At 41.6% G+C, this 12,167-nt stretch overlaps 1 protein-coding gene and 1 pseudogene across 2 annotated transcripts in view; one reads left to right on the top strand and one right to left on the bottom strand.

Annotated features, from left to right (window-relative positions):
• Positions 1-664: 664 nt before the first annotated feature.
• Positions 665-12,167, top strand: part of LOC138304885 (tubulin tyrosine ligase 3-like) — a 66,966-nt gene continuing 55,463 nt past the window's right edge. The window contains exon 1 of one of the 2 annotated variants that reach the window (XM_069245246.1): positions 665-851. The gene's annotated coding sequence lies outside the window, so the exon portion shown is untranslated. Of the gene's footprint in view, positions 852-10,366; positions 10,386-12,167 lie in introns of those variants that run through there. The other variant, XM_069245248.1, reaches the window with a different exon arrangement.
• Positions 7,970-12,165, bottom strand: LOC138304888 (protein rolling stone-like; annotated as a pseudogene).

Here is a 12,167-nt window from a genome sequence, read left to right as displayed (position 1 = left end):
TGTATAACGTCGAATTCGAATCGAATCGAATTCAACGGAAATACGGAGATTTTTCTTAATTGCATTGCTCCATCGTATAAAACAAAACCCCCAAAAAACTGTGACCACGTTTAACATGCAGCTTGTGTGTAAAATCGTTATTAAAATCCATTCGAACATTTGGTATGCTCCATCGTGTATTGTGCAATATATGTGATTATGTTGTTTAATCTAGTTAAGGCTTGCATATTCAATATATATTAAATGAAAGATGCATAAAGACATGTTTATTTACGTTATTTTGAGTTTGGATATTCTATCTACTTGCTTTGTTTTATGTCAATAGTCAACGTATTTTATGATGTTTATGGGCGACATATAAGTTTGTAGACACTGAAAATAATAATGTTTTAGCGATTGCTCTAATATACAGACTGTATCGCAGTTTATGTTTGACAGTTATGCTTTTATGTTTATATATATGACATATATGTTTAATGTTTTATGAGCGGTTAATGTTTACGTACAAATGTGGTTGTAGAATACTTAACATATCAAAAGGAGAATTGTACGACTGTGAATGCCACACAACAAAAACTTGTCTATAGGTATTGTCCTTTGTCAGTTCTAAGTGGCCAATAAAAGACCGACTTTCGATCCCGGCCATTAAACTCCACTGTGGTAACGCACTGTTGACACGAAACACTCAACATTGATTATTCATGAAATGTAAACTATTAAACAAGAATATAGCCGATCGTTTTAAAATCGGCGAATGAGAGAAGTCGGGATTATATGTGTACCTGTTTACAGTTAGGTGACAAATTAATCAATCTACCTGTGGTTTTCACCTGTAGGAAGAACACCGCCAGGTAAGTAACACAATTGTTATTCTTTGTGTAATGCTAGAAATATGAAACGTATATATCTGAGACATAGAAAAAAATAACGGTATCTCCGTAAGATGATACCAGTGTCCTATGTTTGTGTTTGAAACATCATATCTATTAATCAGGGTATACATACATTTATATATCGTGACTTTTGAGGCTTAGGGAATGTCATAGACAAGCTGGTGGAGGTTGGGTTAGGGCATCAGTGATCTGTAAGTAGTACCTGTGGTTCATTGAAAGGTGTTACATTTTCAGAAGCAGATCGTTAACGAGTGTGACATGATAATGATATAAAATTTTAACTACAACGTTAGTGGCTTGGGCTGGTAATATTTAGAAGTTAAGGCTGTGAAATAAAGGGTGTTACCTGGTGAGTTTATAGAAGTTAAGGCCGTGATGTTAGGCGTGTTACCTGATGTGGTTATAGAAGATAAGGCCGTGACGTTAGGGGTGTTACCTGGTGAGCTTATAGAGGTTAATGCAGTGATGTTAGGGGTGTTATCTGGTGAGCTTATAGAGGTTAAGGCCGTGATGTTATGGGTGTTATCTGGTGAGGTTATAGAAGTTAAGGCCGTGATGTTAGGCGTGTTACCTGATGTGGTTATAGAGGTTAAGGCCGTGATGTTAGGGGTGTTACCTGGTGAGGTTATAGAGGTTAAGGCCGTGATGTTAGGGGTGTTACCTGGTGAGCTTATAGAGGTTAATGCAGTGATGTTAGGGGTGTTATCTGTTGAGCTTATAGAGGTTAAGGTCGTGATGTTATGGGTGTTACCTGGTGAGGTTATAGAGGTTAAGGTAGTGATGTTAGGGGTGTTACCTGGTGAGCTTATAGAAGTTAAGGCCGTGATGTTAGGGGTGTTACCTGGTGAGGTTATAGAGGTTAAGGCCGTGATGTAAGGGTGTTACCTGGTGAGGTTATAGAGGTTAAGGCCGTGATGTTAAGGGTGTTACCTGGTGAGGTTATAGAAGTTAAGGCCGTGATGTTAGGGGTGTTACCTGGTGAGGTTATAGAGGTTAAGGCCGTGACGTTAGGGGTGTTACCTGGTGAGGTTATAGAGGTAAAGGCCGTGATGTTAGGGGTGTTACCTGGTGAGGTTATAGAGGTTAAGGCCGTGATGTTAGGAGTGTTACCTGGTGAGGTTATAGAGGTTAGGACAGTGATGTAAGGGGTGTTACCTGGTGAGGTTATAGAGGTAAAGGTCGTAATGTTAGGAGTGTTACCTGGTGAGGTTATAGAGGTAAAGGCCGTGATGTTAGGAGTGTTACCTGGTGAGGTTACAGTGATGTTAGGAGTGTTACCTGGTGAGGTTATAGAGGTTAAGGCCGTGATGTTAGGAGTGTTACCTGGTGAGGTTATAGAGGTAAAGGCCGTGATGTTAGGGGTGTTACCTGGTGAGGTTATAGAGGTAAAGGCCGTGATGTTAGGAGTGTTACCTGGTGAGGTTATAGAGGTAAGGCCGTGATGTTAGGGTGTTACCTGTGAGGCCTTGATGTTAAAGATGTTACCTGGTGAGGTTATAGAGGTTAAGGCCGTGATGTTTTAGGTGTTACCTGGTGAGGTTATAGAGGTTAAGGCCGTGACGTAAGGATGTTACCTGGTGAGGTTATGAGGTTACCTGGTGAGGTTGGTGAGGTAGAGGTTAGGGGTGTTACCTGTGAGGTTATAGAGATGATGTTAGGTGTTACCTGGTGAGGTTATAGAGGTTAAGGCCGTGATGTTTTGGGTGTTACCTGGTGAGGTTATAGAGGTTAAGGCCGTGACGTAAGGGATGTTACCTGGTGAGGTTATAGAGGTTACGGCCGTGATGTTAGGAGTGTTACCTGGTGAGGTTATAGAGGTAAAGGCCGTGATGTTAGGAGTGTTACCTGGTGAGGTTATAGAAGTTAAGGCCGTGATGTTAGGAGTGTTACCTGGTGAGGTTATAGAGGTTAGGACAGTGATGTAAGGGGTGTTACCTGCTGAGGTTATAGAAGTTAAGGCCGTAATGTTAGGAGTGTTACCTGGTGAGGTTATAGAGATAAAGGCCGCGATGTTAGGGGTGTTACCTGGTGAGGTTATAGAGGTAAAGGCCGTGACGTTAGGGGTGTTACCTGGTGAGGTTATAGAAGTTAAGGTCGTGATGTTAGGGGTGTTACCTGCTGAGGTTATAGAAGTTAAGGCCGTGATATTAGGGGTGTTACCTGGTGAGGTTATAGAGGTTAGGACAGTTATGTAAGGGGTGTTACCTGGTGAGTTTATAGAGGTTAAGGCCGTGACGTAAGGGATGTTACCTGGTGAGGTTATAGAAGTTAAGGCCGTGACATAAGGGGTGTTACCTGGTGAGGTTATAGAGGTTAAGGCCGTGATGTAAGGGTGTTACCTGGTGAGGTTATAGAGGTTAAGGCCGTGATGTTTTGGGTGTTACCTGGTGAGGTTATAGAGGTTAAGGCCGTGATGTAAGGGTTGTTACCTGGTGAGGTGAAAGAGGTTAAGGCCGTGACGTAAGGGGTGTTACCTGGTGAGGTTATAGAGGTTACGGCCGTGATGTTAGGGATATTACCTGGTGAGGTTATAGAGGTTAAGGCCGTAATGTTAGGAGTGTTACTGGTGAGGTTATAGAAGTTAAGGCCGTGATGTTAGGGTGTTACCTGATGAGGTTATAGAGGTTAAGGCCGTGATGTTAGGGGTGTTACCTGGTGAGGTTATAGAGGTTAAGGCCGTGATGTTAGGGGTGTTACCTGGTGAGGTTATAGAGGTTAAGGCCGTGATGTTAGGGGTGTTACCTGGTGAGGTTATAGAGGTTAAGGCCGTGATGTTAGGGGTGTTACCTGGTGAGGTTATAGAGGTTAAGGCCGTGATGTTAGGGGTGTTACCTGGTGAGGTTATAGAGGTTAAGGCCGTGATGTTAGGGTGTTACTGGTGGTTAAGCGTGAGTTAGGGGTGTTACCTGGTGAGGTTATAGAGTTAAGGCCGTGATGTTAGGGTGTTACCTGGTGAGGTTATAGAGTTAAGGCCGTGATGTTAGGGGTGTTACCTGGTGAGGTTATAGAGGTTAAGGCCGTGATGTTAGGGTGTTACCTGGTGAGGTTATAGAGGTTAAGGCCGTGACGTTAGTGACCTGGTACGTATGGGTGTTACCTGGTGAGGTTATAGAGGTTAAGGCAGTGATGTTAGGGGTGTTACCTGGTGAGGTTATAGAGGTTAAGGCCGTGATGTTAGGGGTGTTACCTGGTGAGGTTATAGAAGTTAAGGCCGTGATGTTAGGGGTGTTACCTGGTGAGGTTATAGAGGTTAAGGCCGTGATGTTAGGGGTGTTACCTGGTGAGGTTATAGAGGTTAAGGCCGTGATGTTAGGGGTGTTACCTGGTGAGGTTATAGAGGTTAAGGCCGTGATGTTAGGGGTGTTACCTGGTGAGGTTATAGAGGTTAAGGCCGTGATGTTAGGGGTGTTACCTGGTGAGGTTATAGAGGTTAAGGCCGTGATGTTAGGGTGTTACCTGGTGAGGTTATAGAGGTTAAGGCCGTGATGTTAGGGGTGTTACCTGGTGAGGTTATAGAGGTTAAGGCCGTGATGTTAGGGGTGTTACCTGGTGAGGTTATAGAGGTTAAGGCCGTGATTTGGGGTTAGGGGTGTTACCTGGTGAGGTTATAGAAGTTAAGGCCGTGATGTTAGGGGTGTTACCTGGTGAGGTTATAGAAGTTAAGGCCGTGATGTAAAAGATGTTACCTGGTGAGGTTATAGAGGTTAAGGCCGTGATGTTAGGGGTGTTACCTGGTGAGGTTATAGAGGTTAAGGCCGTGACGTAAGGGATGTTACCTGGTGAGGTTATAGAAGTTAAGGCCGTGATGTTAGGGGTGTTACCTGGTGAGGTTATAGAAGTTAAGGCCGTGATGTTAGGGGTGTTACCTGGTGAGGTTATAGAGGTTAAGGCCGTGATGTTATGGGTGTTACCTGGTGAGGTTATAGAGGTTAAGGCCGTGATGTTAGGGGTGTTACCTGGTGAGGTTATAGAGGTTAAGGCCGTGATGTAAGGGGTGTTACCTGGTGAGGTTATAGAAGTTAAGGCCGTGATGTAAGGGGTGTTACCTGGTGAGGTTATAGAAGTTAAGGCCGTGATGTTAGGGGTGTTACCTGGTGAGGTTATAGAGGTTAAGGCCGTGATGTTAGGGATGTTACCTGGTGAGGTTATAGAGGTTAAGGCCGTGATGTTAGGGGTGTTACCTGGTGAGGTTATAGAGGTTAAGGCCGTGATGTTAGGGTGTTACCTGGTGAGGTTATAGGGTTAAGGCCGTGATGTAAGCTAGTGGTTTACCTGGTGAGGTTATAGAGGTTAAGGCCGTGATGTAGGGTGTTACCTGGTGAGGTTATAGAGGTTAAGGCCGTGATGTTAGGGTGTTACCTGGTGAGGTTATAGAGGTTAAGGCCGTGATGTTATGGGTGTTACCTGGTGAGGTTATAGAGGTTAAGGCCGTGATGTTATGGGTGTTACCTGGTGAGGTTATAGAGGTTAAGGCCGTGATGTTATGGGTGTTACCTGGTGAGGTTATAGAAGTTAAGGCCGAGATGTTAGGGGTGTTACCTGGTGAGGTTATAGAGGTTAAGGCCGTGATGTTATGGGTGTTAAGGCCGTGATGTTATGGGTGTTCCTGTGAGGTTTAGAGTTAAGGCCGTGATGTTATGGGTGTTACCTGGTGAGGTTATAGAGGTTAAGGCCGTGATGTTAGGGGTGTTACCTGGTGAGGTTATAGAGGTTAAGGCCGTGATGTTAGGGGTGTTACCTGGTGAGGTTATAGAAGTTAAGGCCGTGATGTTAGGGGTGTTACCTGGTGAGGTTATAGAGGTTAAGGCCGTGATGTTAGGGGTGTGTTACCTGGTGAGGTTATAGAGGTTAAGGCCGTGATGTTATGGGTGTTACCTGGTGAGGTTATAGAGGTTAAGGCCGTGATGTTAGGGGTGTTACCTGGTGAGGTTATAGAGGTTAAGGCCGTGATGTTATGGGTGTTACCTGGTGAGGTTATAGAAGTTAAGGCCGTGATGTTAGGGGTGTTACTTAGTGAGGTTATAGAGGTTAGGGCCGTGAATGTTAAATATGTTATGAGATGTTTACTTTGGTATGAGGTCAAGAAAGACTGAGGTAATGTAGGAAAGTAAGTGAAGATAACCAGCGATATTTTAAGAGATTAAGATTGGTATGGTGGTCCTAAGTCCTCAGGTTAGACTCAGTTCTGTGATGATTTACAGTTGATAAATGTTAATTATAAACTTATGTCATCATTAAGGATTAACTTGAATAGATTTTTTATGTTATGGAGATATAACACAAAAATCTGAGTGTACTCTAAATAAACCGCGAGCAGTTTATGATGAGAGTACACTCAGATTTTTGTGTTATATTTCCATAACATAAAAAATCTATTCAAATTAATCCTTATAATTCAATTTACTAAAGATAATCTCTTTAATACTCAAAATTCATTTTGGGACTCTTTTGTGCATGAAATCATTACGCCTTCATCTCAGCCAATCAGAAGCAATGTCACAAACGGCGACGCCATTTTTCCTTTATGGGCTGATAAATTAAATTTCTAAACCGATGAAAATTCTCGTAACAAGCAAAATTGAATTATTTGCTATTATCATGATATTTGTTATTTTTTATGGTGTTTTAATCTACAAAATGTACACATATAAATTCAACCCGTGGTCATCTTATTAAAATGTAAGTAGACTCTATCCAAGCCTGCTGGTATTGTTCAATCTATCTCTTATATTTAGATGTAATACCGCTAACACTATGGCCCGGTTAGGACAGTCAGTCATTATGTACAATCAATATCGACAGATAGATCTGTTTAATGTCTAGTTACACTCAGTATGGGACTGACCTTGAAGATGGCTGTGTGGTTTCTAACGAAATCTGAGAGCTTTCAGATCAATCTTCGGTCTATTTACTCTGTGGTTGACTCTAATATAAACTCACATTGCGTAATGTATTTGGTTTATGATTAAGACCAATAAGTACGCGTTCAATATGTAGACTAGTTGACGAGACATCACACTCATACGCCATATACAACGTACTTATCGACAAAGCTCAATATTATTTTAAGTATATCCACGTAAAAATAGTTGCCTTCATTTCTTTTCGCTTTTGGCTCGAATCCAATGTCTCAAAAAAAACAATATTGTTGGCATTGTTGATTTTTAATTTTCCGAACGGCGAAAGGAAAATGGGCGTTTTGTATTGAAACTGAATGTATACTTGTAGAAAAGTTTGAGAACCAGTGGGTGTAGTAATATGAAGTAGTTAAAGGTTCCCAACATAGCTAGTTATAAAACTAGTGTATGTGGCTGTCATTGAAATTTCTCGCACCTCGGACAGGGAAATCTCACTTGATACCCGGTGCTAGATTTTTCTATCTCGTCCGATCTGTCTGGTACCTTTACGCGAATTTTGGCGGAATTTTACGCAATTCATGTAACAGTCTGCGCCTGTGACGTCAAACTCTCAAACCGGTGATGTCACAAGCGTCAGATAATCAATATAATTAGAAATATATGCATTCAGTCATTTACCATGCATTGTTTGGTTGTTGTTTTTAATCATGAAAACAGACTGTACCGATTGATCATCGTTTTCTCTTTGATATAACCGAACTATAGTTTTATGCGGAATGACTGAAATCGAAGCGCAGATGAAATGGTTAATCGGCTTTGAACCAGGAGGCCCATGACGGGATAGTTTTACACTCTGAACGCGTATATAGATGGGTTTTGTTATATCTTAGAGGCGCGAGAAAAAAAATCTATTACCTTTAAGTGATCGAGATCGGGTTATCTCAGTCTCGGGCTAAGATTTTGTAACATCCCAACCTCGGCTAACGCCTCGGTTTGGATTATGTAACAAAATCTTAGCCCTCGACTGAGATAACCCAATCTCGATCACTTACAGGTAACAGATTTTATTAGTTACATCCACAAGCATGTCCACACAGGAGAGCTAGCTCTATATATCTAGATATTGTTTTGTTTGCTTGTTTGTTTCCCTGGACTTATAGTTAAGACTGCCAATCGATAAAAAATCTACAATATGTGTTTAAATTTTGAGTATTGAAAATCATTTTATTTCGAGACTTTTACATCTGTAGTTTATAAAACACAGTGAAAGTTTTATTTTAATTTATGAACATTCTTTGAAATTTGAAGTTTTTTATTCACCAATTCATGAATGTGGTTTGAAAAATATTGCCTGATTAACTACGATTCCATTTTCACAAACCTTCTAAGTAACAATGTTCTTCTTCTCACTATATAAGAGTTCATTGCCATTACCTTTGTAGGGGTTCCATAAAGTTATGAACAACTACAGTGGAACTTCCCCAAGCAGATCATAGTCGATTTAGAAGGGGTTCGGTTTTGAGAAGTGAAAACAATGTCGATCATTACAATCCGGATATAAGATGTTTTGGGAAGATATGTAATGTAATTACAATAAATTTACAGGAACGCATCCATTAAAACATTACGATTATATAATTAACTGAAAGTGACATACGACTTATGTAAAACTTCGTTTTGCCAAGTCATTTTAAAACCATACTTATACACAGTTCCCTTGTACATAAACGTCTTTTCACACAAGAGTCAGACATGTATATATCAAAGTAAATATAATGGTGAAGTTTACCACAGAAACAATTGACATATGTACATGATGCATGTACTGCAATATAAACAATACTTATTTCAAAAGAAAATAGCTCTATAGTAACCAACAGACTGAAAACAAGATGGCAGCACCTTGCCAGACTGATTACTTGTTTAGATATTAAATCGAAGTAATGCAATTTACAAGTTCTACCAAATTGAGTCGCTACAACGTTCTCTGTCTTACTAGTTTTAAACTATATGAACTAATCTTTTAACGTGTCCTCAGAGTGACGTACGTATATGATACAGATATCAACATCATGTGTACAGCTGATACTCTGTCAGTCCCATCGTCGGAGACGCACAGTTGATTGCAATATATACGCTTCACACTACACTTGTATCGTGGCGTAGTGCAAGCGGAGATCCTTGACGAAGCGTCATTATAAACCTTCAATGTCGACAGAATACTGTGAACGAGGGGGATAACTGCAGTTAAAGCATAGCGACATTTCATTAATGGTCATTTTATTAATACAAGAAATCGTGACAATTACAACACCACACACTAACTTTCGTGTCAGTTAAAGTGACCGCTGGTCATAAGCCTGCAGTTAGACCGATACTCTATTACACATATCATCCGGTTAATGAATTGGACGCGGGACTATTAGTTCCTTGTACATTTCACATAACGATGTTAAATAATAAATCCTTGACTAAAAAACATAGAAACCATTTTAAGTGTACGTGTTCTTTCCAGGTAATATGAGTTTTATCTCAGAATATGTAACAGCATTTCCAATAGCATTAATTATTTCTGACGTACTGGCATCCTAATTCCATGACATCACATTGAAAGATGAATCATCGTAGAATCAACAAATAAAAATAGCAAATAAATAAAAACAAATCTGGTGTAAAAGAAAACGGTGAATTCCTGAAGTAATATGTAATTGACTATAATGTGACTATAACACTGTCACGGGTTCTTTCTTGATTTTATCGCGACGTTCTCTCTCGGCCAGGCAAGCTTTCACTTTTGAACTGATGCAAGATTTTAACTTGTACATCAAAAAGAAAAATGTGTGTATAAAAGGCACTCCCACGAACGTCAAAAGTGCTGACGTCACTAAGGACGTCTGCCAGTCATTTGCCCAGTCTAAGATGAAAGGATAGACCGGTCTGACGTCACCAGTCCAGTAGAGGACCAGTGTGAATGTTAGGTACAACAAACCCAGGATTACACTGTACACAACGTGAACCAGTCGGACTGGGATAGGACCAATCATGTGATCAAGTCCTACTATGGCGAAATTGATGGCGTGCGTCTGAAGGTTCATATTGCTGATGCCTTCCTTGTAACTCATACGTGGCCAAAGAAAGGCAAAAAAGACGAGCATTACAATAGTTGCTGCGTTCGTGGCCACGCCGTACAGGGCCCATGTGATCTTAAAGTACCACTGCAATGTCTTCCGTCTGGGAGATAAATGTTCTACAAGGGAATTCTCTGTGTTATTTCTGTGCTCGAAACCTTCATCTGAACTGATCATTTCTGCAGAGAGAGTCCCATTGGAAGGGTCGGGCGGGACTTCCATTTTGCTATCACTCGAAGGCACTTTCCAGTAGAACTTGGGTAGGCGACAGACATAGAAGGACACGGCCATGGCGTACACGAGTAGGTACAGAGTGAGGATGAGGTATGCCCAATGGGACAAGTAGACTGGCCAGGAGTGGATCGGGTCCTTGTGGGCTGTGAGAACAGTGAACTCCATACCTGTGGCTATCAGCCAGAACAGGGCGTACAGGGCGAGCACCACTCGGTATACGACGTACAACACAGGGGGCCAGGGAAACTGAAATGTAACAGAGACGTCATTAGGTAAGCAGTCCTTAAAAATTCTTAAATTTTGTTACAACCTTAAAATTTGATTGCATTATTTACGATCTGCCGATTCAGCATACATCCTAACAAGAAACGGCGCGTACATAATCATAAAAGCTTCCCTTCAGACGCCAGAATGTATAATGCCCTGCATGTCGGACGTTAGAAGTGTACTTGCTATCCCCATTGCGTTATCGTAAAAGGCGACTTTGGGATCTCACATTTTCAATTCTTCCAAACTACCTTTATTCTTCCTAAGTCTGCCTTGACACCACCTCACGTTTGGCCACGAGATGAGCGCTAGCCCCTGTGAGGAATGTTCTGGAGGGTACTATCCCCTGGTCGAGACACGGTAGAAACTAGAAAGGGGTAGTTTCTGTTCCTGTTCAGCGAACAGCATGAGAAAGGGGACGACTGGTTTTCCCGTTATCATTATAATGCTGCTACCCGGGATGCGCTTGTTCTGTGTCCACAATAACAAGGACAGGAGTACCTCTATCCCAAAGAGGTACAAGGCGAACATACTTCAGTCTATTAAAACACGAACGCGCTTCACACAACTCACCGCATGTACGTGGAGATCATCATTAAAATAGATAAACCAAAGCGGTCACTAATAATAAGATATTATTATAAGCCTTGCCACACGTTATCACCTGCTTTACCATCTACATGTAATATAAGTCTAAATAGCCAGTTACCATTGTGTACAAATGTGTTATCTATTCCCATACACACGGGCGACCTGCTAAATGACCAATATTTATCCCCGCCCGTTCACCATGCGTGCAAGCGCATCATAAGTACATTGTGAACAGCAAATGATGGACCATTGTCAGCAAAGGATAGGTCGATATCGCAGACAATGAGCTGCACACAAACTGCAATGAATAACACCAAAACGCTACACAACTTATAGCATCTCAAGGTGAACCAAACGACCCGATAACCTCCTAAAGTTGTCCTGGTGTACGGTTACAGAGTGTTCAAGGAAGCATGGTTAAAGTCAATCTTCTCCATATCATTTCATGTGTGACACCTCCCTATTTGAGTCATTCTCCATTAAACTGATTGGATTGACGTCTTATCGACCGGTGTACGTGTGTACATGTTAAAGTCGTTTAAAACACCTGTTGAATAGGAGCAAGCCAACAACAACATACAGACCCGACAAACATAATTTACGTAGTAAGAATTACGTGTACACTATAACCAACATGATTTCTTACAGCTCTAACCGGTTAATTAAAATACCCAATACCATTCTGCGGTCACTTACGTGGAAGCGTGTGAACGTGTTAGGGTGCACTCCCCCGAAGCCCAGGTTCCTTAGCTCGAATTCTCGGCATAGATGCTGACAGCAGGAAGGCATCTCTGCACCACCCGCCGCCTGTTGGCAGGGTTACTTGAGGTTACTAACGACAAATCCAGCACTCCAATTTGATGGTTCAGGTTCAATGGGCTTGTTGCATGAACAATTAAAAAATGTCGCCGGCTAACAGTCATTCCTGTCATTCACGGCGTAAGGAAATACGATCGTCTGTACGATCCATCGATTGGTCAGGTCGCACGAGACTTGGTATATAATTAGCTTTTCTGTGAGGGACTATTGTGGACAGAGCGAGCGATATAGGCCGGGTATATTTGGTTACAGTGTTAATCACATCGTCACATCAGCAGGGCTTAAAGCTTCAAATGCAAATTAATGTGAATCAAGGCTTATCTGGATGTAACTGTGTAAACACGTACAACTCCCACGTGTCGAATACACATGTGTCA

The sequence above is a fragment of the Argopecten irradians genome, chromosome 12 (genome assembly GCF_041381155.1).
Source record: "Argopecten irradians isolate NY chromosome 12, Ai_NY, whole genome shotgun sequence".
In the NCBI taxonomy this organism is placed as follows: domain Eukaryota; kingdom Metazoa; phylum Mollusca; class Bivalvia; order Pectinida; family Pectinidae; genus Argopecten; species Argopecten irradians.
The sequence above is the reverse complement of the archived record's forward strand: the minus strand, read 5'-3'. Positions and strand labels throughout refer to the sequence as shown.